A 26585-nucleotide genomic window follows, 5' to 3' on the forward strand; every position below is an offset into this window, starting at 1 on the left:
AACAGTGTTGTTCTAGTACACATGTCACTCAAAGTGTTGTCAAGAATCCATAATTATACAGCTAGTAATTTATTGAACTTATAGTTTCACTATTTTTTTTTACATCTGCTATGCTGTTATATGAACTGAATTTAGGTTTGGGACATCTATATAGTACTAGGAATGAGACTTTAAGCCTTCACCTATATTTATTTTTAAAGATCACAGATATTTATAGTGAAGAATTTAATTACTAAGATGGAGTAGGGGCCATTATGATTGTTCTTTGAGTAAAGGCAGAGCCTAATGATCTGAGTTTAATACCTGGGACCCACATGGCAGAAGGAGGCAATCTACACCCACAAATTATCCTCTGACTTCCGTACATACATTGCAGCCCATGGACCTATACACATACACACACACATACACACAAATGTTTGTTTGTTTCAAAGGGACTTCAGGGCTGATACAAATCTGCTCCCTGTAATACAGCACTGGGGAGGCAGCGTCAAGAAGATCACCAAAAGTTTCAGGCCAGCCTAATTGAAGTAGTAAGTTTAAGACTGGTCAAAACAGTAGGATAACGTCCATCTCAGAATTTAAAATAAGGAGTAAAATGGCAAAATATTTTTGACTGATGAATTCATACTCTAGGAATTTTTTCCAATGAAATAATTCAGGGCACATGTAAAATATAATTTAGTATATTTGTTAAAGACTTGTTGATAATGACAGAATGTAAACAGTTTAAATGTTCAAACAATAGAGAATAACTGAGTAATTTGTAGTATATTCTACAAATATAGGAAGCAACTTTAAAAACATGACAGAAAACCAGTGATAGAAAAATTTAGATACATCAGATATAAAAGAGACATCAAAACAGTAGGTATCCGATGAAAATAATTCTAAATATATTATATTGTACTCTGTGATTAAAGTGTCTTTTGTTTATGATAAAATTGGAAAATAAGTGATTTGATATTTTCTCTGATTGTTTCATAATTTTCTCATCTCTCATTCTCATCAGAACTTAAAAAAGAGAAGCCTGACACCCATGTGTATCAAAATTGTTTATGAAATGCATAAGTCTATGTCCATCCTGGATTACTGAGATCAGTATATGTTGTGACATACAGATATCCATTGCTGTGTAGCAAGCTAACTCAGACTCTTGAACTTAAAACAACAAATTTTAATTACTCAGTGTTGGTGTTGATCTTGGAACTACTTAAGTTTTACCCTGCTCCCTGTGGAGTTTCCAACTGAGGCTTTCATGAAGGTGAAAGCAAGTTACTGGCCAGTGTGTCATCCATCACAAGACGTTACTGGGACGGGAAAACTAGGTGACAGGTTCTCTGATCTAACACTTGGTTAGGCAGCCTCAGAAAATTCCCTCAGCTCACCCATATGATCAAAAGAGTTCTTGTTTCTTGAATGTGTGTCACGAGCTTTTCCATGAGCTTCATGAGTATTTTCACTGGACAGTGGAATGACATAGTGGAATGAGAGAATCCAAGAGCATCAAATGAAAAACCACAGTCTCTGTGTAACCTAATATAGGAAGTGGCATCCATCATTTCTGGAAATCAATAATAGTAAATCAATAGGTCTAGCCAACCTTTAAGAACAAAGGAATTAAATAAGGACATGACTATCATAAGGCAGATTATATTGATGGGCCATCTCATGAGTCTTTTAACATGGGCTGAGATCCCAGACTTTGAAATTTAAACAATATTTTCAAAAAACAACAAGACAAAACATTTACTTTTGGAGTCTTATTAATAAAATAAAACATCTTTGTTTCTCATCTGAAATAATTCTATTTGTGGGGCAGAGGAGAATTTTAACTCCTACAAGCACACTCTTCATTTCATTACTCTTCTTTTTGCTTTTTAACTTTGCATTAGTTCTTGAAAAACCTCTACTTTGTGTACAACAGAATGGATGATTATAGTTAATGACAATATCACGAAATAATCATTTTCAAATAAATAAAAAGCAATTATGGTATGTGACAAAAAGAAAAATCTTATGCAATTGTATTACCTAATTTAATTGAGAAAGCTGGCTAAAGACATACTGCAAAATATATAAAGTATTTTTCCAATAATAATATATTTTTAAATGATTGTAAATTTAGTTGAATGTTAGTTGAACCACAATCATGAGAGTTGGTGAGCCTCACCCTTTACAGGAAAAACAAATTTCTATAGTTAATTCTCATTACTTGTAGACTCCATAATTGCAAATTTGCTCACTAGTTCAAAGCTATTTGTAACCTAGAGGTTAATACTTAATGCAGTCAGGATGATAGCTGTAGGTACACTAGGTGCTTATGATTCAGAGAGAGCAGACTCTGCACCTCCCAAGGCAGAGGCTTCTGGCCCTGGTCAAGCAAGGTGATACCCTGTCATCTCCTTTCAGCCCATAGTGCTTGGAAATCTCAATTTTGCAGTAACACCAGCTAGTTTAGAGTGTTCATTGGCAATTCTGCTGTTCAAAATGACCTTACCATATTGTGTTTTCTGGTGTTCCTATAAAGGCTAATATGCTTTACACAGAAAATACAGGCTTTGGATAATAAGCTTTGTTAGGCAAAGGCTACTGTGCTGCGAACCTGCGCTCAGTATTCAGGAAACAATACCAAATACTGAACAAAGCATGTACCAGAAGCTCCCAGACAATTAGATTATGAGTTAATCAGTTAATGAAGATCCTGTTAACAGAGCATCTCTGAAATCTGCCTCTATACTTTTACTGGGAATAATACATTATTTACAGACTCTTTATGAAATATAATCACCAAGAACAACAAAAATCAACTATGCATACTTTATAAAAGTATAGACTGCTAGACCTACTGCATTTGAATTTTGTATAAAGAAATTAGAAATCTGGAAAATGAATGGAGGTTGAATGGGTGAGTGATTTCAATTGTACCTTATGCCTAAATTCAGTTGGAGTCCCACAGTCCTTTTTTAAAAAGTCTTGGCTGGAGGTAGAAGGCTTGAAGTTTACTTTGACTCTGTCTGTCAGTCTGTGTCATAACCTTCATGGCGATTAACTGAACTTTGGTGTGCTAATTACCATTATCCCACCATGAGGCCATTATTATTCCCATGTCCTCAGGTTGAAACTCAAGAGTCACCTACAACAGTCAAAGAGGAGGGAGTTGCAGAAGGTTATTCTAATGTCTATTTCTGAGTTTTCCTCCCTGTATTTTAAGAATTGAAATAAAGCCTTCTTGACATAATTACTTATGAAAATACTCTTTTATTCATGTGGGATAAACAAACAAGGTTATTTTCCAAAATCAGGGAGGGGCATAAGTGTTGCTCCGTGCATGAAGATCGATTAAGGCACCAAATGCATTAGAAAAGCAACTTAATTATAAAACCCAGTTATTTTTTTATCTGAAATGCCCCCCCACAGTTCCACAAACCAATTTTTCCAATGTCATGTGTGTGTGTGTGTGTGTGTGTGTGTGTGTGTAAGCATGTGTTTTGACAGGTTCATGTGCCTGTGAGTGTACATGTAGAGGCCAGAGGGATCCTTCAAGAGGCTTCCCCTACCATTCTTCATCTTATATTTTGATCCAGAGTATCTCACTTAGCCCACAGCTAGTTAGGGTAGCCAGCCATCAAGCTCCAGATATCTGACTGTCTCCACCCCAGTGCCTGCAAAAAGTAGCATTACAGACACATGATCGCGGCTGTCACAGCTAGGACTTTTCCCTAAGGTTTTTTGTTTGTTTGTTTGTTTGTTTTTCAGCAAGCACTCTTACCCACTGAGTTATCTCTTCAGCTCTAGATCACTTAATTTATGTGCCATTTATGGTCTTAAAAAAAAAAAAACTTCCCTTGGGTTTGAGAAATCAGCATAAAATTGACTCAGATCAGATGTGGTCAGAAGAAACATATTCTTTTTCTGTAAAATTCTCATTTTTTTTTTCATTTCTTTCCTCCTCTTACATTAAGTTCACACCCACTACAAGTCGGAGACGTGTGAAGAAAGACTGCGCGGGTGTGGGGTGGAACTGAGATATGTCCTTTCTGGAGTTTTCAGAGCTATCTCATGCTGAGCAAAACCTGCTGATATATTCCATCCTTGTCTCCAAAAAGTCGAAAGCATTTCTAGTGCTGATTTCCCTTAAGAGTTATCAGACCTCATTCAGAATGGTTTAATGAGTGTAAGAGGTGACCTTGTGTCCAAATAGATATTCCCATATTAGAATATCTAAAGCTTACACTTCACATATATGTGCAGATATTTCGGAGGGTCCGGGAGGGTTATTGCAACTCGCTGATGAGATGTTATTCAGGCTAAACGAGTAAGGGGGTTTTCCCAGCTTGTTATAACGATGACTATTTACAAAGGAGGCGAGCCCCATAATTCATTCATGCACTGATACAGAGCTGGGTCTCAGTGCAATGCTATTGAACTCTGCTGGTGGTGTTAATTGATTCGTTTGGAACATTTCCCCCTAGAGTATCCCAATCACAGGTTCCCTGAGCAAGGAACTGACACTTAGCTGGGGGTCCAGGAGATGCAGGGACACACGTGTGAGGATGTTGTCTTCAACATAAGCCACTTCCATCTCCTGGCAGTGGCTGATTCTCTTAGGAACTCTCCCCAATCAGGAGAAAGACAGTGAGAAGCTTCCTTTTCTTGGCAGTGATAGCAGTCCAGGCTTGCTTCTTCCCTGCAGGATGGAAAAACGGGACTGGATTATTGCTTTTATTTTAAACAAGATGCAGGTTGATGGAAAGAAATATTCCCTTCCTCAGCCTCAGCATAACAGTTAACCGACATCCCAGCAGTCCGACCCAGATCTGTCTCACCAGATATACAGTTTTCCTTTCTAGACAGTTGGTCATTTCTGTAGCAGACTCTCAGTAATGGCTATACTGACTTTCCTTGTATCTCACATTCAGTAGTTACAAAAAAGAATTAAAGGTAAGAGACCAAATAACCTATTTAGATTTGAAAATCAGAATCATAGTTAAGGGAATTTGCTCATACTGTTCATAAAAGTTTGAAAATTGATTCAATTTTAATGCCTTTGGGAGAGCGGCTTGGCAGTCTCTCTCTCCTTTTTTTTTGTTAATTGTATGTAAGAGTTTAAAATGCCATGCTTCCTGTGAATGAACTGAGTGTGTGTGTGTACACAAAAGCATGTTTTTTTTCCTAAGACAGACAGTTTCTATTATCAACTTTTACTAAAACTCATATATAAAATTATATATGTGTATATATGTGGATTCATATATATGTACCTGTGACTATTGCTTAAAAATAGAATGTAGACTATTTGGGTGTAAGAAGGAAATAGGCATGGGTAGTGTAGTGAGAGGACAAACACAAGACAAGTTATTTAATACTAATGTATGAAAATGTAATAATTAAATCTATTATTTTGTATGTGTAAAGTTAATTATAAAAATACAAAAGAGACATTATTTTAAAAAAGCAATGCAGCAAAAGTTATCAGAATCATGGATTGTGGCACACTCAAGGTGACTAGAAAATATTCAGCTTTATTAATTTACCAGGGAAATCACATCACCAACATCCCCTTTCCTTAAAATTTCATTTACATGAGAGAAGGGGAGGGCCTTAAACCTGTCTCTAATTTTCAGTTCTTAGAAAGTGAGGACAGGGGCTCTTTCTCCCAGCATTAACCTCAGCAATTGAGAAATACATGCAATCCCCTCGTTAAGATTTGCTCATTTTTCAAGAACTGATTACGTTAAAAATCAAAGCCTTTAATAACCCTCAACAGGAGACTAAATATAAAACAAAATCTCTTGTATCAACTAAGGAGGCTGCCTCATGTGTTAGAAGGAGTGGAGTGTTTGCTTACCACAGCAGTTTAAAAATAGTTTTTCAGTTAACATCTTTCCCACATAATGGAGATGTCAGTGTAAGTTTGCATGATTGTGTAAATGGTCAGAAGTTGTTTATGTAGCTCCGAACTGCTGAGACATGCACAGGAAGGCTGAGGTCTGTAAAATCTCCTGGGGATTTTATTTTATTTTTTTTTCCCCAGAGAGAGAAATTCGACCTCTCTTTGGGTTGCTGGAAATAGATTCTGGATGTTGCCTCCTGCATGTCAGATTCCCTTTGCACAGGGACTAAGGGGCCTCAGACTTCCTTCTCTGTGTCAATAGCTACCTAGAGATTTGGAATTGGGGTGAAGGGAGCCATTTCAGCAAGGAAACAGTAGAGTCCCGTGGAATGACCACAGCACTGTCATTATCCACTGCATCTGCTTTGGAATAACGACGCTTTTTATATGACTCCACACATCGCAAATGATCCGCGTCCCTGTTTTATCGCAAATATTTTCGCCACTCCGCACCCATGCTCCTTCCAACTTGAAAGTACTTTGCACCCTTAAGACACCAGATCCCTTACACTGTTTGACCAACGTCCTGGCTTAAGAACAAACAAGTAACACCACCTTCAAAGCCACCTCCTTCCACGTCCCAAGTTCAGTACCACCTACCACCTCTCACCCCAAACCCATGCGCAGCAATTCTCAGCCCAGACGTCTTAGCCCTTGGTCAGGCCACCTTAAAGATCCTCCGGATTCCAAGTGTGCAGGAAGCCAGACACAGGTCCGGCTTCCTTGTTCCCCAATACTCAGGTGGCAAAGGAAGATGCCATCCCCTTCATGTACCCTTGCACAAACACACCCTTTGTGTCCTCTACAGGAACCAGACAGAGCCAGTCCTGTCTGGCAATGCTCTCTTTACAGTGTCCATCATAGGGACTCGGGGTCGCCTCCCCAGGGCAAGACAGTGCAGGAACTGCGCCCAGGGGCGCGCAGCCTCTGGTGGAGCACTGAGCATGCCCAGCTCCGCTGAGCGCGGGCCCCCGCCCTCCCCTAGCCTCGCCCCCTCCCGGCTAGTCTTCCCCTGGCGGCTGCAACCAAACCTGCTGCTGATTGAACTCCGGTGTGCCGGGTTTTGAGAGCTGCCACGAGCGCGAGGAGGGAGGGGGCGCAAGGTAGACACAGAGCACTAGGTTCATAATCAGGATTGGTTGCAAGTAGGGAGCTTTTGCCACTCCGCCGGGACCCTCGGAAGCTGGAGGCATCGCGCGTGGGGTTCTCCTAAGAGCTGCTCTGCTCGCCTCGGTAAGTCCAGCCCGGCTAGGGAGCGCACTGTACCTCAAGCACCCTGGTTCAGGGCTTGGGAGAAAAGAGCGTGGTCCTTAAGGGCTGGGGAACGACAGATGAATGAATATCCAGGGTTGTCTCTCCTGCAGGACTAGCCAGGGTCGGTGAGAAGCTGGGAGCACTCCACCTGACAAGTGGCAGTCACTTCGCGGTAACCCTTCTTCTCCTCTATTAGTGTGAAAAGAAGTTTGTTGCGCTACTAGATGGCCACGAAACAAGGAACCTAAAGCAGAAAATGCATCCAGAAACCTTAAAATAAGCGCCTCTAGCTGGGTCACGCGATTACCCTCTCTGTGCGCCCTAGCTCCGGGTACGCATTCTTTCTTGGGGTTTCTTTCTACTGTGGGTGCCCGTGTTCCCATACCCGCGCAGTGCAACCTACAGTATGAGCAGGTGAACTTGGACTGGAATTTGAAGGGACTTGGACACCGGGGCTTTGGAGACTGGGACAAGATAGAGAGAGCTCCTTTAAAAGGCTCAGTTTTGGAGCGCCCACAGAGTGCCAGGCTCCCTGCAAAGCAGTGGTTGCTCCATGGTGAACCAGGTCTCTGCTGTTGTGGAAGATATAAGATTTCCCCAGTGTTGGTCTTGGGAGCGTGTAAAGGCAGCATGGATTTTTCAGCAACTTCTGAGGAGGGTGTGTGTGTGTGTGTGTGTGTGTGTGTGTGTGTGTTCAATTTCTTTGCGGAAGGCACCATCTCCAAGTCGCAGCGAAATGGGCACCAGGCGCCCCGCAGATGCCAACCCTTTTGCTCGCAAACATATTCCTTGATTCCTGATCATTCATTTCCTCTCTCTAACTCATATATTTTACTAAAACTGAAAGGTGTGGGTTAGATGAACATAGGAGAGTTAGGGCGCCTGAGTCTTTTGAACCAAGCAGAACCTGATGCACGAATGTCTTTTGCAGCACGGTGCAGCTCCTGAGAGGGAGCTGCTTAGTGCATTAGGAAGATAAGGTGTAAGTTGTGGGGACCGGTGGCTGTAGGTTCTGATGGAAAAGATTTTCGGAGGTTGTGACCGGGCTAATAAGTGTGACTGATAATCTTGGGCGTTTGGCATGCGCGGAAGAAGGCGCACTAGATCTTAGGGGAACATTACAGGTCTGTTTGTAAGGCAGGTCCTGTGAGCCCCACTCGCTGAACTTTTTCTAGTTTCCTACAGGAATCAACATGGGGGCGAGACTTGTTTATCAGAAGAAAGGTGGTTTTTTTTTTTCTTTTTTCTTTTTAATTGCGTGGGTATTTCCAGTAATTTACAATGATGGGAGTTGAGTGTTTCAAGGAACAAACACAACAGAACTGATTCGTTTGGACACCTACATAGAATAATTTGGAATGCGCTTTTCTGTTTTTTGCAGTTTGAGGTTTATGGTTCATGTTCCTTAGCACGGTAAGAGCACAAGCAGTTGGTGTAGTCCTTCGGTGCGAGGTGGGGGAGAGACCCTAGAGTAGCATTCCAGCCTGGCCCTGGAGCAGGTTTGTTTTCCGGCTAGATTCATGGCAGACACACCTCGGATGATCAAGAGCAAATGCAGACTTCAACATAAATTAGTTCTTGGTACCCTCATCTAGATTTAATTCAGGGCAGTTTAGTTATCTCCCAAATGGTTGTAGGCAGTAGAAAACATAGCTAAGGATCAAAACCCTAGTTCACAAAGGTGACCTAGTTCACTTATGCTACTTTATAAAAATTCTACTCACCCCATCTCCTTCACATAAACCAAAAGAAAATACTGGCTTGGATTGACTTTACCGGACTGTCCTGGTGTAAGACATCATAAGGATAAGCCTCCTCATCACTGTTTGACATTGAACTCAACGGGTTGCTTGCAAGCTCAGAAAGATCTTTTGAATTAGTGGCTATAACTCTAAGAGAAACCACTAGTTATTAAAGCCGCCTATGGAGATTGTAACAAAGGCAGATCTGTTATCTGTAGCCTGTAAACCCACCTATAGTTTTCCTGGGATGAGAACTTTCGAGTCAGTTGGGAGGCAGTTAAGACCCTCCTTCCTTAGTCACTGCATACGTGCACAACTAAGTGTGCTTAGACAGCAACCCTATCAGATGAGGCTGGGTTTGTTTTTGTTTTGCATCTATTTTACCAACATCTTCACGTTCAGAAGTATGTCTTTGTACTTTTCTCCTCTAAGCCTTAAGTCTTTTGATGGCAAATTATTTTAAAAGGTCTGCAGGATAACTGTTATCTGCTAAGTAGGTTTTAAAAAATCAAAATAGCCTAATTAGGCCTGTCATCTGAAACCACCCCATCATAATCATGATTTATCCAACTTCCTGATTCTCTAACTTTATCTGATAATGGTTTCAATGTGTTTTAGTTTTCTTTGTTATATTCAAATCAGATGCAATAAGCACTAGGTGTAACCTTTTGTTTTATCAGAAAAAAATAAAATTTGTTGTGAACTTGCTCTTAGAGGTGAACCTATTTCATGTGACTTCATATATTCATAAAACAGTATTCTGAGTTTTTCAAAGATTCCCATATTTAGCACCTGAACTGTTGTCTTTTCCTTTTTCTTTATCTTTTTGTCCCTTCAGTTTCTTTTATTTTTCTACAAGAAGAAAATTTGACCACTAAATTTCTAAAATACATTTGTAATTTGAGGACATTTGCTAAGGTAGTATGGTAAAATAAAGAGTGCAAGAAAGCAGCAATGTGGCACAGTCAGTTGTAATATTTTTGTATTCTGCTGAATTGTTTGTATTACTGAGACCTCACTCCTTGCAGCTTGGGAATTTCTGTTACCATTCCTTCTTTATTCAAGTCTTTCATTCATTACCTGTGGCATAGTAGCCAGGCACAAAAGTGCTGGGAATTTGTCTCCTCTTAGCTGTTTTATTGTCATGAGGCAAGTGAATGGGATGAGCTCTAAGAAGCCGTGCCTGGGAGGAGTCAACCTAATTCTGGATGCAAACATAGAGGTGAAAATGAATAGTTTTAGTGAAGGAACCTACTGGAGATCAGGAGTGAAGAAGGGAAAAAGCAAGACCAGTGTCCACACTGCAGTGCTGGGTGCAGGGTGGAAAGGTCTTTGACCTTGAAGCAGATTCACACCTGGTTCCATATCTGCTCCTGAGAGTCACTGAGTTCATGTGGGTGGAAAAGATTAATTTCATCCTTCTGTGAGCCTGAGTTTCTTCAGCCTTAAAGGTGGAACAATATCCATTTTTCAAGTATCATGATAGGGGTGAAACATGCGGAGATAAGCAAAGAACGTGACTGTAGTAGATTGTCTAGCTTAATGTCTCTAATAAATGAGTCAGAAAAAGCATATTGCTTCATCTGTAAAATACATTTCTAATTCGTGTCATGTGCAAATATGGATGATTTTGGCAGCAATTCTGAAAGGTGTGAGTCAGAGACCACCTTTCATGCATTCTGTCGTGAGACTGCTTATTCCCATGGAATTTTTTTTAGCAGACTCAGGGTGTTAATTGCCCAGACCGGCAGGTGGTGCAGATCCCTTTTGCCTAGGTACAGTGGGTAACTCAGACCCATGTGTGTGGAAGCTACGTGCTTGAAAGAGGCTGGAAGTTGTGGTCTACCTAGAGATCTGGTAAGGAAATCCATGGAAAATGAGCAGCCAGGATTCTCTGAAATGCGGTCATCGAAAATTTTATCTGTTTCACACGTGTTACTTTACCTTCTTCCCCTAATTCCTTGGATTTTTAGGCTGGGGGGAGATATTTTTCTAAGCCCTTTGTCCTCCTCCATAGCCATTCTTGGGTCTATTGTACAAATGAGCAAATGTTGGCAGAGATGAACTAAAACATTTTACATGAGACTTAGTGATGCTGTTAGGATTTGAACCATAGTCTGAGATTAGAACTAATCTGTTTTATTTTCAAGTACTTTCTGTATTTTATAGTACTTTCTGGTTTGAGTTTTTGGTACTTTCTTAAGCCATGGGACACTTTTTCCTTTTGCCTCTGTGCATATCAATTCAATTAAAATTTTCCGGAGAATGACAAAGAACACAGTCTAAAGCATATAGAGTGGAGTTTGGTATATAGATTTATCCAGAATCCAGAGATCGTAAAGATTCCCTCCCACTCACGACAATGTCCTTTCATTTTAAATAAATCGCTTGCACCTGTTATCCTAAGAACACCAGCCTGTTCCTTAAACTCTGATTCTAGAAGCCCTGTACTAAATCTGTACTAACCTGTACTAATTTTCAGACAGAAGTATTTAGGAGATATGTTTCTTTTCATTTCTAAGCAAATATCTTTTTTTCTGATAGATTTACAGCTAAAGAATAAATATCTTCACCACCATCACTTTAGTCAGATTGGTTATTTTTGTTTTTATTTTTATCTATTCCACCCAATAAGGAGAGACCCTTCTCTCATTCACTCAGATTTGTAAAATTTACCTTTTAAGACTTTTGTTGCCTGGTTTCAGGGACTTGTCCCAGTAGCCTTACTGTCCTCTCAAAGAAATGTATCTTTCAGGCTGCCATCCTGTCATTTTAGCTTGTTAACTCTAGAGGACAGAGATAGTTGCATAGGACTTGTGTGTTTCCCCTCTATAAACATTTCAGTGGCAGGAAAAAAAAAAGGTGGGTAGTCAAGAGAAAGATGCAAGGGGGTTCCTTCTACAGGATAGTCTGTGATAATCTTTTTCTCTTTTAATTAGTATTCAACTGTGGATTTTCACAGTTAATGATAATCTCACCTCTCAGTCACCCTTTCTCCTGTTGCCTGTATTTATTTATTCCTGAGTATCTTTCTATCAGATGACCTCAGAAATCTGCCTCCATTAAATATCTAAATTCTTCCTTCACTGTTTCTCATTTCCATATCATATATGTGTAAGGGCAGTGCTTTGTGCTTGTATTAAAAACATGACCTAGTGCATTTTTTTTAAAGAATTTATCTGTGTTTAGGGTCAGAGGAGATTGTGCAATGGCACCTATGCAGTCAGTTCTGTCTTTTCACGATGTGGTCCGGGGTTATCGATTTGGCAGCAAGTCTCTTTAACCAATGAGATATCTCGCTTGCCCTCTTGTGCTTGTTAGCCAATTGTTCTGCCATCCAGCTACATGTCCAGCTTATATGTACATATATGTTTTCAAGTCATTATTGTGTTTTAATGAAGTTGAAGGAATAAAACAACTTATTTAATCAAAATCACTATCATGTCAGATGTCCAATAAGCCATGTTCCACAAGTTCTTGAGACAAATAGGACTTGATGTCATGGTAATCATAAATCATCAGTGACATCGCTCATCTTGGATAGTCCAGTGTTCTCTTCCTAGTTCCTCACTGCCTGGCATTCCTCGGGGGAATTGAGTACATTCTTACAGGTTTTTCCTCCTCTAAGTCCATAGATTCCTGACCTTTCAACAATGTTGTACTGTGTGAGAAGAGAAATTCTCCAGAAAAGTTTCCAGAGATTGCCACAGACCAAGCGTGACAATGGTTATGAAGATGCCTGTCTATATGTTCACTGGGCTGACCTGGGTCACTTTGCTGTAAAGGGAGCTGAGAAGAAGGTCTCATTGATTGCCTCAGGAGAAAGGGGCACAGGTTTCAGAAAAAAAAAAAAAAACATATGTCAATTTCACAGGCTTCCAGTGAGTTCCAGTGGCATTAGCACAACTTTCCACATTTCCCCCTTTAGATATGGAAAAGAGGGAATGTATTTGTCTTATGAACGAACATACATCTCCCTTTTCCCTTTCACTTCGTGTTTTATTATTATTATCCTGCTCTTATTGTATAATGTTAATTGAAACTATTGGAACTCTTGGGGTGAAGAGGTCACTCAGGGATTAAGACCTCTTCATGCTCTTGTAGAGGTGCAGAGTTTGCTTCCTAGCACCCTGAGACATCTCACAGCCCCTTGTAACTCCAGTTTTATGGTAGTTATTTCCTCTCACCTCAACAGACACCTTTATACTCATATATACACCAACACACAGAAACACAAACATACATAAGAACACTGATTTTTACCTTTTTATACTGTATTGTTTCCCTACAGCAAGGAGATTGTCTTGTAAGAATCACTGTGGATCAGAGAGAAATTTCCCTGCTTCCTAAGACTTCCAGCAGGACTTCATACCAACACCTGACATAATCCTTACAGACATGAGATTGAATTTACCTGGAACACTGAGTTTCCATTGCTGTAGCTTCTTTGCCACCAGAAAAGGAACCTTTGTCTTCTCGGGAATCACCACATGTCATTCAGAATGAAGTCTTCATTAGGGTAGCTTGAGCTTGCAGGGGAAAACCCTTCTTCTCTCCTTTAGCATTGTGCTCCAAGATGCCTCAAATGAGGAGTCCTGATGATTTTGTGGCTCTTTTTATTCATAAACTGCTTTTGACTTGAGCTGGTATTTGCTGAGCTGGTTTTGTTCTTATTCTTTTCTAATTCGACTCAGTCCTGATTTATGACATCAATGTGGAGAGAAGAGCAATGACTTCTAGATAAGGATGGGATCATTCTTGTTTCTTTGTGTTGGGTTAGCTTTTTCATCCTCTGAACTCTTGATGTGTTATTTTTGTTGTGGGTTTAACAGCAGTTCCACTGAATTGTAATAAATCGTAGTTCCAGCCAAGGACCATTTGGCACCCCCCTACCCAGGCATGTGCATTTGTCACTGCACCATAAACCGGAAGCTCTCATAGTTCTCAAAGCTCATTTCTCAATACAAAGCAATGATGGAGATATGCTAAGATCCACTTCCACAGCCACTCTCTGGCTCCATTAATGAGGTATTCCACCTTTCTTAGCTACATCCCCTGCCTGTCTCCTATCACTCTCAGTTCTACCTGCTCAGCTTGTCTTTACCCATTTAAGAAGCTGTCTTGTGATCCTCCCATCCCTTTGTTTACATTGCCTTTCTCCTACTTCCCTGCTGTGTTTAATACAGTTTACACAATGCCCTACTCCAATGTCACTCTACACAGCCTCTTTCAGTACCACCCAGGTACACTGAAAATCCCAGCATCAGACTTGTTTGTGTGCTACTATGGGTGAGCACCCTACTAATTTTTCCATGACTCCGGGATCCGAGGATACAATGCATTCTCTTTTAACACTAGCAAAGCCCTGGGGACCTAGGACTAGTTTGCTGCCCTGCCCACTGCTTTACAACACTCCACATTTCACAAGCACTCAGAACCTTGTGAATTCTTTGGGACAATGGGTAATATTAGGAATATTTCCTAAACGAGCTCTCTGATGATGCAAAAATTCCCAATCAAGCCAAATCAAAACAAGCCAAATTAAAAAATATCCAGGTTTAATGGAAGACCTGCGCTCTCGGTGGCCCCAGGGGAAACCAGGAAGCCACAGGAACATGACCCCCAGGAGGAAGAAAGGGAGACCACATGTTCTTCTTTTGGGGGATCACTTAAGTACCCTGGGGAGTGGTCCTGACCCCACCCCCAGGGAGGGGTCAGGACCTGGCCTACTGGGATTTGAAGTCCAGACCAGGCCTGGGAGCTGGGATAGATGTCAGGTACTGGGTCCTGGGCTTCCAACCTAACAGGTAATAGCTTGAAATCAGAATTATTACCAGTTTCAAATCCGTTGTGTCCTAGCTATGTGACTGTGACAAAATTAACTACCCTCTGGAGGTTAAAGCTTCATCATGTATACAATAATAGAAAATAGATTTTGTAGAGTTCATCAAAGTTTTAAAAGATTATGAATTTGAGATAAAGTCAGTACATTGCGTGAGAGGGGTTGGAAGGAAGAAAAAGAAGGTAAAATGATGTGTTAATACTTTAATTTCAAAATAAAACTATTTAAACTTAAAAAATGATTTAAGCTATTTCATCCATCAACATTAGTAGACCATGAATAGATTGAAGGCAAGGTGGTACCTTAGTTTCCTTTGTTATTTTCAGTAACAAAATTAAATAAAAATATGAATCTGAAAAACAAAAATTTAACCAGTTACTTCAATGACATAGTACCTACAGATAAAAGAGGTTTATGGAAATGATTTGTAGTACTTCATTCAAAGTACAAATAGCACCATGAATAAATTAAACTAAAATTAAAATAGCCTGCTTTGTTGTTGATCATTGGCAGTCGTTTTTAAGTGTCTCTTATCTAAAATCTTCACAGACACTGCTTCCAGAACATGCCCGGAATCACCAATATAGTTGAACTAGGAATATATGCTAATAGAATATTAGCTATGGTTTAAACCCTTTCTATTAAGTGGTTCAAATGAGACAGTAAGACTGGTTTAAAATGTTTGTGATAGATATTTTATTTTACTACTTTTAAAGCAAGGTTGACTATGGGGTTGGTCCATTTTAGACAAGGTTTAATTTTTTTCACTGCTACACGTAACTGTTTTTTTCATTCTTTGGAAATAGAAATTATTTGCTATGTTTAGAAAATAAAGGTCTGCTTCAGGTCATAACCTTTAAATGCCCATTTTCCTCAAAATTAAACAAACGTCTAGTGTTTTTTGAGGAGGGGAATTTGGTTTACAAAAAAAAATGGGAGATAGGATAACAGAATCATTGAGGATAATAATGATCTTGAAGATTATTTAAAAAATACGCAATATTTATTCTGATAAAAAATGGGCTGAGTTTTTACACAGAGCTTATGGGCTGGAAAGATAGCTCTGTGTTTTAAGAGTACTTGCTGCTCTTTCAGAGGACTTTGGTTCAGTTACTAGGACTCACATGACAGTTTAAAATCATCTGTTTATTAACTGCAATTCCAGGAAATACGATGCCCTCTTCTGGCCCTGTGAGTACACATAAACTAAAAATAGCTTTTTTTTTTTTTAAATAAATTAAGTAAGAGAATGCATGCAAAATGTAAGATTTCCCTTGTTTACCACTGTGAACTTCCTTCTCTACCACTGGGATCAGTCTTTGTATAGAGAAACTCTGGGTCCTTCACAGTCATGTTGGTGGAAACGGTCAGGATTCTTGTCTCCATTTGTTTTCACATTGGTCACAAACATTTGCAGAAAGGGCAGGTGTTTCACGTGTTCTTATAATATAATAGGTCCTGCCTGAATGAGAAGGAAGGCAAACAAGAACATATGATTTATTTAACAAGCCGTATTCTTTCAGGCTTGATGCTAGGCTCGCTGCTGTCATTGTGTGTTGTTTGTATCTGTATTGTCATCGGTATTATGATGACTATTCAACTCTGCAATGTAAATAAGAGGACTCTCTTGTTAGGGTCACATGGGATTACCTGTTAGCTATTTATTGTAGTCTCTGCAGATTCCCTAGTTAACTCAGAAATCTGGCTTTCTTTTTGCTGTAATTATAGGTGGATGATATGTATAGAGAGAAAACAGCAACTTAAGTTGCACATCTAACTCCTGGTAAAGATTAAAATACAAACTTGGTTGTCAGCCATTCTCATCAAGCATTCTGCAATGCAAATAAGTGATTTTATTTTATTTTTTTTCATTTTTTTTATTATTGTGAAAAGGAAGAAAAAAAAAACAAGTTTCCACCTCCTCCCAGCCTCCCATTTCCCTCCCCCTCCTCCCACCCTTTTCTCCTTCCTCCCATCCTTCTCCCCATCCTCCCACTCCTCTCCCCCTCCCTCTCCAGTCCAAAGAGCAGTCAGGGTTCCCTGCCCTGTGGTAAGTCCTAGGTCCTCCCCCCTCTGTCCATATCTAGGAAGGTGAACATCCACACTGGCTAGGCTCCCACAAAGCCAGCACATTGCGTAGGATCAAAACCTCGTGCCATTGTCCTTGGCTTCTCATCAGCCCTCATTGTTCGCCATGTTCAGAGAGTCCAGTTTTAACCCATGCTTTTTCAGTCACAGTCCAGCTGGCCTTGGTGAAAATAAGTGATTTTAAATAGGGCCTGGCTTTAATCTAACAATGTACCTTTGAAAATTAATAAATAAAGAATTATTTCTTTCCTACATAAGCAGATGAATAACTAAATAAGCACTTGTATTTTGCTTTTTTTTTTTTGGTTTTTGTTGTTTTGTTTTGTTTAGTACAGGGGATTGAAATCAAGACCCTTATATCATGCTATGTAAAAGTTCAACCCCGGAGTCAGTTCCATGTTTCTGTTTGAACTTTTTATTTTGATACAGGATCTCACTAAGTCGCTCAGGCTAAACTTGATTTCATTTTGTAGCCTTAACACAGAATCTCCAAATAGTATCCGTCTAGCTCAGATTTTTAAGTGGGTGAGAATATAGGCCTACCCCACCAGACCCATCTATAATTAACTTCTTCAAAAACATTTCTGTTTATTAATATTGTGTATGTATATGTATTACAGGCTTTGGGTGTGTGTGAGTGTGCCAAGGCACATATGTGGAGGTCAAAAACATCTCTGTGAATTTGTTTTTCCCTTTAAATGTTACATGTTCTGGGTATCATAACTTCTATTCCCAGGCCGGCTCCTTAAGCACCTTTACCCACAGAGTCATCTAAGTTTTCCTCTTGATAATACAAGATAGAAAATTGGCTACTACAAGAAGCCTGAATTATACTGATGAGTTTGAATCCGTGCCCTTCTTCTTGACAGCTGGATAGTATCAGAACTGTAGTAACCTTTCTTATGGTGTTATTTTCTTATCTTCATATTTATATTTAATTTAACATTAATCATAATACAATGTAAAAATTATATGGAATGTGCATGTGCTTGTTTTGGGGCATAGCACAGTCAATCACATGCTTGGTTAAGATTCAAGTTTGGATTTCCAGCACCAATGGAAAAAAAAAAAAACTGAACACAGGGTGAGGTATACTTATAGCTTTAGAACTGGGAAGAAGTCGGTAGCAGTGTCCCTGTGTTTTACCAGCTATTCTAGCCAATTGATGAGCTCTGCTTTCAGTGAGCTACTAACGATGTCTCAACAAATCACACAGAGAGCAACTGAGTAAGGTACTTGATAGTAACCCGTCTTCCACATGTAGGGACACATATATAAACATATACCTGCATAGTGGCCATGACATGCATTGTAAACAGTAGAGACCCATTAACCTGGCATCTACTTTTGTAGTCCACACACAGAGAATGTTCTGTATTGATGGTCTATGTATTTGTTGATAGACTAAGTAGTGCCCCCATTGTGTCACCCATTTCTGCAGTACTGTGGCACTGGACTGAGAAAGAAGATCCCATTGTGTGTAACTGGGGCTACACTGGTGATCTCTGTCTATTTTCTCTTGCCTATCAAATTAAAAAACATGGTTCTTTGCTTTGCTGAATTAGTCTTTTCTATTGACTGCCTCTTGCTGCTATCAAACAAGAAAAAGCATGTATAAGAGTTGCTCAAACAGCTTCCATAGTAATCAGTAGGAAGTTCTGACTAAGGCTCTTGGGAACTTTTGTAAGAAAATAGTAGTATTAATGTTTCACATCATTTTTTTTTTTGCATTCTTGGTTTCTCTTTTTTCTACTTACTGAGTTGAGATAAGATAAGGCAGTAGGAGGTGACATGTATGCTAGAAATAGAAGATAACCTGCTTTGATGATACATACTTGTGATATATTTTGCACCATGACTATAATATATATTAAAGCTATATTTATTTTCATTTGATGCGTATGAGTGTGTATGAGTGCATGTATGTGTAACAGATTCCCTGGAGCCAAACTTTCAGGTGGTTGTGAACAGTAGTATGGGTCCTTTGCACTAGCAGTTAGGGCTCTTAACCTCTAAGCCATAAGACTCCTGTTTTGTTTTTTGGAGAGTTTCTGCTGTCTTAACCACATTGAAGTAAACTCATTGGAAGGCCTGACTTTGAATATAGCATGCCTTCTGCTTTAAAAATATATTTTTAAAAGTATTTTTTCATATCACCTCAAAGTTTTACATGTTACTCAAATCCAACTTGAAGTGTCTAGGGTTTTTTTTTTCTTTTCTTTTCTTCCTTTTCTTTCTGTTTTTCACTTGGATGGTCAGGATTTCAGACACTACAGTAATTTCCTAGATTTTGCAGAGTTGATTGTAATGTTATACATATATATACAATGTACAACATGAAGTCACTGAGTATTCACAGCTTCATTAGCTCTACTCAATTTCTCTACTCGTTGCAATTTATAAATGTTTATAAGTACATTGTGGTTTATATTGTGTGTTATAACTGAAAGGTACATTGTTCTTAAGTCATTACTTTTATTCAAAGCACAGTAACTTCCAATTTTCTATATTAACATTCACAAATACTAGCAAATTTTTTTGTAACATCACTTCTTAATTCAGTATATTTAACTTGCCTCCTTGGAAATAATGAATCCTTATTTTAGGTTGGGATTGAACTTGTATAAATGGAAAATATTGTTTTCTGTGATGTAAAGATATGGCTGCAGGCAAACATAGAGACACATAATCATGTCTATATCTCCTGTGTATTTAGTGAATAAGCCAATTAGGGTAGGTGAGATGGCTCAGTGAGTGAAAGCACTTGCTGCCAATGCTGCCAATCTAAGTTGGATCCCAGGTCACACATGGTGGAAAAAAATAGATCTTACTGCATGATGTTTGAGTTTTGACATGGCACTAATACACACACAGACACACACACACACACACACACACACACACACAAGCAACAAAAGACCCTTTTAACAACTCTTCATATCATTTTCCTCCCATGTATATAGGAGATGTATTTGAAAGGTTACAGAAACTAAAGTTAGTTTGTTATCTGCACACAGGACCCGATGCAAGTGACATGATTTGAACATCTCTTATGAATATTATGATCTTATTCTTTTGATGCACTTATACACACCATGTCTGTGTTGTGGTTGAACTATGTGAATATCATGATTTATAGACCTTAAGTTCCATTATTTTAAAATAGAGAAGTGATTTATGGTTGCTCACTGTCCTTACCCGTTGCACAGGCAGTGCAAACTCCCTTCTTTTTCTGGAGACACATTCAGAACGCATCTCCAAAATGTGTTGTTTTATGGCTATTACAGCAAGCCACTGTATCAGAACCAAGATGAGATTAGCACTATTGGAGGCTTCATTTTGGAGAAATGGTTTTGGCTATGGTCAAGAATCTTATTTATTATAAAAGATGAATTATTTCCTGGGCTCTCATCTGTATTCTTTCTGCTTCAGCTATAGCCCATCCTGCCAACCTACAGAAGAAAGGCTGACATGTGACGAAGGAGAAACATAAAAATGTTTCAAGTTGCTCTCAGTCAAGTGTGATTGAAATTTTACAATAGATGTATACTTTCTTTTATTCGTAATGCTGACAGTACTGGGAAATGACTTTCTACATTTTTTTTTCCTGGAGCAAAGCAGTTGCTTTATGGATGCTTTGAATTTCAGAATTTAGTAAGTATAAGAAAAATGGCTGGTTCATTATTAATGTACATGCAGCAAATGAGTTTTACATATCTGAAGACAACAATATTATATCCTACGTATTTTTATGGCCTTTGAAGAATGAAATATTTTTAGTAAGATTGTATTGATGTTTGTATGTAAATTGAGCAATTATTTTATGGAATTCAAGAATAGATTTATCACAATTGTTTATAGTTTATAATTTAACCACCTTTCTTGGTTGTCTTAATTACTTTTATATATTTCTATTTTTCTAAAGCATACAATGAGAATTTATTTGCCATTTTCCATTCTGCTTCAAATATTTACTCTTGCTGTCTGCCATGATAACTCACACCACAATCTTAATTACTTGACAGACCTATAGGCAGTTTTTATATCATGTAGAATCTAAGCTATGGCTTTGTTACAGAAATTGCCCTGACTACTGACTTCTGATTATCCATGCCCCAGTGCTTGTGGTCTACATTATTCCCAAGATGCTTCATTTATTACTGTTTTTAAGTCTCAGCACTTAGAAAATCCTAAAATGTACATTCTCAATGGAAAGAAAGTACAAAACCCAGCCAATTTTGCTTCTGCAGACTTTGACATTTTGGAAAGTTCTGTAGCGATAATTTACCAGTAATAAATTTTCATATCCCCTCCCTAAGCTGTGAATTACTAGTTTAGGTAGCTTAAGGAGATAGAATATATAATATAATGAATTCCCCACCAATAGTGACAATTTTAGCTTCTGTTGGTCATTTGTCTTATACACCCTGCATCTTCTTGACTAAGAACAAAGTTCTCACAAAGAGAGTCAACTGTGTAATTCAGAAGAGAAGCTTACTCATATAAGAAGTTTGCCTGTTGTCTTGGTGGCATTGTAGTCGATAAATGGATGTTTGCTGGAAGTTTGTGAGTAGGGATAAACTGTTTTCCCCTCTAGATCCATGATGTTAAAATCTTAATTTATTGCCAAAGGGTTGTAGTGCACGCCTTGGGAGGTAGAGGCAGGCAGATCTCTGAGAGTTCTAGAAATCCTATCTCGAAAAAAATAAAAAAAAAAAAGAAAAAAACTTCATCTATACACAATAAAGTTTCTATAGGCATTAATATGTATCATATTATTAAATGACTTGTTTCTTGCTAGTAGGATTAAATAATGTCAAGATCATGTTCAGCATACTTAATTGTATAGCTAACCTAAAATTATATAATCAACAATAAGTATCATAGAGCTTAGCCAAAGGATATACAAAGATACACTTTGACATGTATGTAATTTTCAAATATATGCCTACATGGTGGCATATGCCTCTTTAAAGGTAGAGACTGAAGCATTCATTGCAAATTCAACTCTAGTTTAGGCTACATAGTGAGACTCGTCTCAAAATTGCAGACAGAACGTGGCATAAATGGAATAAACAGTACTTTGGAAATGTGAACTCTTTGGAAGGAAGCTTTGTCATTCACTTGGAGCATGTTCTCATAACTTTCTGTGTCAAGTCCTTGGTGGTGGAGTATATCAAGCCAGTTCAAACCATTTATCCTTGAGCTGAAGTTCAGGAACTCTGAGTACTCCACCTACCATCTTATTCATCAGTGTGATTGATCAGCCTTTAGTGAGTTCCTACATGGCTATTTTTAAGGATAGGTTTCTGGAATATAGCTTGTTCTTTCACGGAGCTCTTCAGCTCTGGGGGAAAAAAAAAGCCCAGATTGTAGCATGATGTGGGATATAGGACTGTTACCTTGAAATTGTGGAGAAGAATTGATAATGGAGATAAGGGAAAAGGTTGAAGTTTTCATTCACAGTTTGTGAGAAGCACTTATGTAAGGACACATAGTAAATATAATGTCTATAGAAGGAAAACTGTATGTGTGGACAGGAGGAAAAGTATGAATGGACCTTCGGATTTTGAGGGATGTTATCAAAATCTTTTATCACATTATTTCATCAACTGAGATATGAAATCTGCCCTTAGCATTAACCATAGGACAGACAATAACTGTGAGGCACCATAGTAATGTGCAAAGTTAATAATATGGGGCAAATCAGGGTATGTGAGTGTATGTGCAGACTGAGTGGTGGGTGAAAGGGAGTGTGTGGCTTGGCATCTCTCATCTCTCAGAGCTTTGGGATTTGTGACTAACTGACCTTTGATTAGTTCTTATTACCAATTAGTTAATTATGTAAGATAAAAGCAAACTGGCCACTAAAGTACAATTGCACTTTACACATAAAATATTTATACTTGTTAAATGTATTCATGTATAAATCCAATATGCGTAGGGATTAACAAATAAATTGAGGCTTAAATTAGAGAGCTAAGAAACTGAGCAAATTTAATGTTATTATATATGTAATGAAAAAGTAAGAATCTCACAAAATTATGAAGTGATTTGATATTGTAAAGAAATATCTTGTGGCAGAATTTACAAATGCTGTTGTTACATTGAGCGTAGCACCACCACGTCACTTTAAGAGATTATAATGGCTGAGGTTCTCATTGTAAAGTAACCAATGACACTTGATATACTGCTGCTATATTGCCTAGTTTCTCACCTGATTCTGTTTCTCTCCATTGACTGAGGCAACTAATAACACTTACTGCCCTTAGACATTCTTAAAGGGCACTAATTCTGTTTGATAACATTTTAAGTAGCAGCCCTTGCTATAATAGTTGCCTTATTTTTATACATACATATATGTGTATGTATGTATATATGTGCCTATCTATGTATGTATGTATATACATAAAATATAATGTGTATGCATGATACATATTAATTCTCAAAATCCGGTTGTCTTTTCCAACAATAAATCTCTTTCACTATTTGGACAATAAATTTTGAGCCCACTAGGAGATGAACCAATAGCCTTCTTACTGTTGGTGTTCTTACTGATATCTATCTTTATCATCTTTATCTATCTACATATGCAAAGGGAATTTATCAGAGTGACTTACAGGCTTTGGCCTAGCTAGTCCAACAGTGGCTGTTTCCAAATGGAAAGTGTGAGAATCAAGTAGCTGTTCAGTCCCACAAGGCTATCTGTCTCAACTGGTTTTAGTATATGTCGGAATCCTGAAGAAATGGGCTCTGATAACAGTGAATCAAGAATGAGGGCAAACAGGCAAAGAACATAACTTTATTTCTTCTTCGTAGGTTGCTACAGGAAGATGTGGACAGGATTTTTTTTCCTTTTTCTTTCTTTTTGTTTTTTTCAGAGACAGGGTTTCTCTGTGTAACTGCCTTGGCTGTCCTAAAACTCTCTCTGTAGACCAGGCTGGCCTTGAGCTCACAGAGATCTGCCTGTGTCTGCCTCCCAAGTGCTGGGATTAAGGCATGGATGACCATCACCTGGCTTCTAAATTCCTTTTTAGAGTTAATTTTATTAAACATTATTTATAAGTAATATACATTTACAACAAAATATGTAGTCAAATAAATCAGCACATATACTTATATGCTCCAATCTTCTGTGATCAAGATATATTTATATTCACATAAAGGTTATTGAAATTATGAGATACTTTAGGAATAGATCCAGCATCTATATCAGCATCATTACTTGCAATTCAGTTAGAAAATTAGAAAACAGTTATAGAAAAACTATAATGTTATCTAGTTGAGTATTGTCAAGACTTTTATTGACAGAGAAGTGAGAAGAATATTAAACATAAAGCCTGTACAAAAGCAGCAATGAGTGTGTAAAGGAAAGTGCACAGAAATGAAGAGCAATCTAGTGTTGGTTCATTATAAACCATTTTGTCAGTTTATTGATTTAAGGTGCATTGTGTGACCTCAAATGATCCAGATTCAAGGTGGGGCTTCCTACCTCAAATGACCTGATTAACTAAAAATCCCTCACAGGTGTATCCATTCTTTTAGGTGTTTTTAAATTCCAGATGTAGTGAAGTTAACAAACAAGGATAGCCATTACAGATACCAAAGGGGTAGAAGTATTACTTAGAATTTTCAGACCCTCAAAATCCTAAACTTAGAAATGTAGAGGTGAAAGCTGTAGGATTTCTCAGTTGCCCATGGTGCTACCCTGTTTTCACTGTCCTGTGGTATCTGCCACTGCAGACTAGATTTTCTTTTATACAATAAGTTCCTTATGACTTTTTTCTTTTCCTTACAAAATTTTCTTTGCATTCCTTCCAGAGTTGAATGGAATGTCTCACAGTTGACCCTGTTTCTTGTCTTATTTTTGATTCCATACTTTTACACCATAGACACACAGGTTACATTTACAAGTCTGTCATTGATTATCATGTAGTCTCTCCAGAAACATGGAAACTCCATGTCTCTGGGCAGCCTTTGCTTCTGTTTCAGTTATTGCTCACATTGAACTCCCAGGGTTCAGCAGAATGGAGGAAAAGTATCTAAAGCCTTGGTGTATAATTGACTCTTGTGGTTTCCAGATGTGGAGGTATGGCTTTTTTCCAAAGGAGTTCCAACATCTGACATTACAACAGCTTCCACGCTGATTTTTTAAAAGACTTAATTCCCTCTCCAAAAAAAAAAAAAAAATGTATATAACCCGCTGTCTTCTGATATTTCTTAAGATTAACCGCTGATAAGTTTTGTGTTTATCTAATACTTACATATTTTTCTGCAAATGTTTTTCACAGATTCTTTTTACCCAATAGAGACATTGTGTGTTGTGTGTGTGCATGCACATGCATAGCCTGAAAACTTGAAGTCAAGAATCATAGTATTTTTGCAGTGAGATTTAAATGTTTCTCCAAGGTATTTTATTATACCCTAGTGTAACTGTCACCAAATTTGACTTGTTTCCTGATATTCTAACAGGGCTGGATCCTAATCTACCTAGTTAGCCTTTTACAAAACTTGCAGAAGCAACTAATTTTGGAGGGAACATGTTGTTGGACATGAAGCACTATCCTTCTTCTCGTCCTGGAAGTAAAAGAAGAAGGCCTGTTTTTAGGACTAGATATAAACTCTTGGGTAATTGCAGCAAACTACGATCCTCAGAAAACCCCAACATCTTTAGGAGAAAATAAAGATTCATAGTCCCAATCCACAGGTACAGGAGCAGAATCCTCTAGATGAGATTCAGGAGACTACATCTTGAATTATTTCTGTGTGTGTTTCTGATGTTCAGCCAGGTCTGGGAACTGGAGCAGGATTTACAGAACACCAATTCATATATATGTATATATATATGTATGTATGTATATATATATATATATATATATATATATATATATATAGAGAGAGAGAGAGAGAGAGAGAGAGAGACTCATTTTTTTTAACCAGAACAAGCTTTAGTAATTCTATATTTTAAATGGATATTCTTATTTTAGGACTTTTCAGATTCATTGGATGCATTGTGAAATTCATCTCCAGAACTGAACTTTCAAATAGACACTGTCTATTAAATGTTAAAGTGTGACTTCCTGCCTTAGTGACACATTAAAATAACCTGATTTACTTAGACCAGGGCAAGGATAGATTCTTGGTGCTGAAGTATTTTATTACTTCTGAGTATTTTGAGTATTAGTGGAATATTTTCTTAAGCACAGTTAGACCTGTGATCCTAGATCTATTGGAACATTGTTTAAACTACTTGGGGAATTTAGTTCTAATGTGTTTCATTCATATCACCCAGTCTGCTTATCATTTCACATCTATCAAGTGACAGTAATAAATATTTGTATATCTCATATAGTTGTCAGACAGTATCCTGAAGTATCATATTTACCTGAATCTATAAAAATTCTACTTCCTTTTGAGAAAAATTACCTACATTATTAAAGGCATTCATCAGAAAATAATATAGACATTTATGTTTTATGTCTTACTCTATTTTTTGTTATTATAAAATGATGAAGACTGTGTACTTTATAAATAAAAATGGCTCAGACCAGGAAAGTTATTGAACACTCTCTAGACTTGGGAAGATGAGGCAGGAGGATCACAACTTTGAGGATATTGTGTAGTGAAATTTTCCCAAGAACTCAAAGGAAACAAACTTAATCCAAGAGCATGGTGCTAGCACCTGCTGGGTTCAATGGCTTCAAAATAATAAAAATGATGGGAAGAAGAGAGTTCTGAACAGCCAGAGAGTCAGATACTAGGA

The 26585-nt window shown here is 38.2% G+C and overlaps 1 protein-coding gene across 5 annotated transcripts in view; it reads left to right on the top strand.

The window, feature by feature from the left end:
- Positions 1-6965: 6965 nt before the first annotated feature.
- The window catches only part of Cntn4 (contactin 4), a 995812-nt gene continuing 976192 nt past the window's right edge, over positions 6966-26585 (top strand). For all 5 annotated transcript variants that reach the window (XR_005972615.1, XM_041635217.1, XM_041635207.1 and 2 more), the window contains exon 1: positions 6966-7129. The gene's annotated coding sequence lies outside the window, so the exon portion shown is untranslated. The remainder of the gene's footprint in view (positions 7130-26585) is intronic.

This window comes from Microtus oregoni, unplaced genomic scaffold (genome assembly GCF_018167655.1).
Source record: "Microtus oregoni isolate MIOR12 unplaced genomic scaffold, Mior012 000002F_ref0000024, whole genome shotgun sequence".
Taxonomy (NCBI): Eukaryota; Metazoa; Chordata; class Mammalia; order Rodentia; family Cricetidae; genus Microtus; species Microtus oregoni.